We start from the raw sequence: 329 nt of genomic DNA, 5'->3' as shown, positions 1-329 counted from the left end.
CGCGACCCTTCCCCAACCCTTTCTCTTTTCTTTGAGGATCCTTCCACCACCCAAAGAAAACCCCGGACTCAGCTACGTGTCCCCTCCCTTCAACCTCCTTTGGGACCCAAAGGTGCTCGTGCCCGCGGGACCCAGTGGTGCCGCGCGCTGCCCCCAACCTCCCACCATCCGGAGCCAAATGCGAGTCCTCTGACCCCTGCCGAGGGTCCAGATGTGCACCGCCGTCTGTCCCCACCCCTAGGGAGATCCCGAGGGGTGGGACCCCCGCCCCCGGCCCCCAAGCGCCACTCTTCTCCCACCTGCCCGGTCCAGGTGCGCGTCCCCCGCAT

Source organism: Crocuta crocuta, unplaced genomic scaffold (assembly GCF_008692635.1).
Source record: "Crocuta crocuta isolate KB4526 unplaced genomic scaffold, BGI_CrCroc_1.0 scaffold44, whole genome shotgun sequence".
Taxonomy (NCBI): Eukaryota; Metazoa; Chordata; class Mammalia; order Carnivora; family Hyaenidae; genus Crocuta; species Crocuta crocuta.
This window is presented reverse-complemented; position numbering follows the sequence as displayed.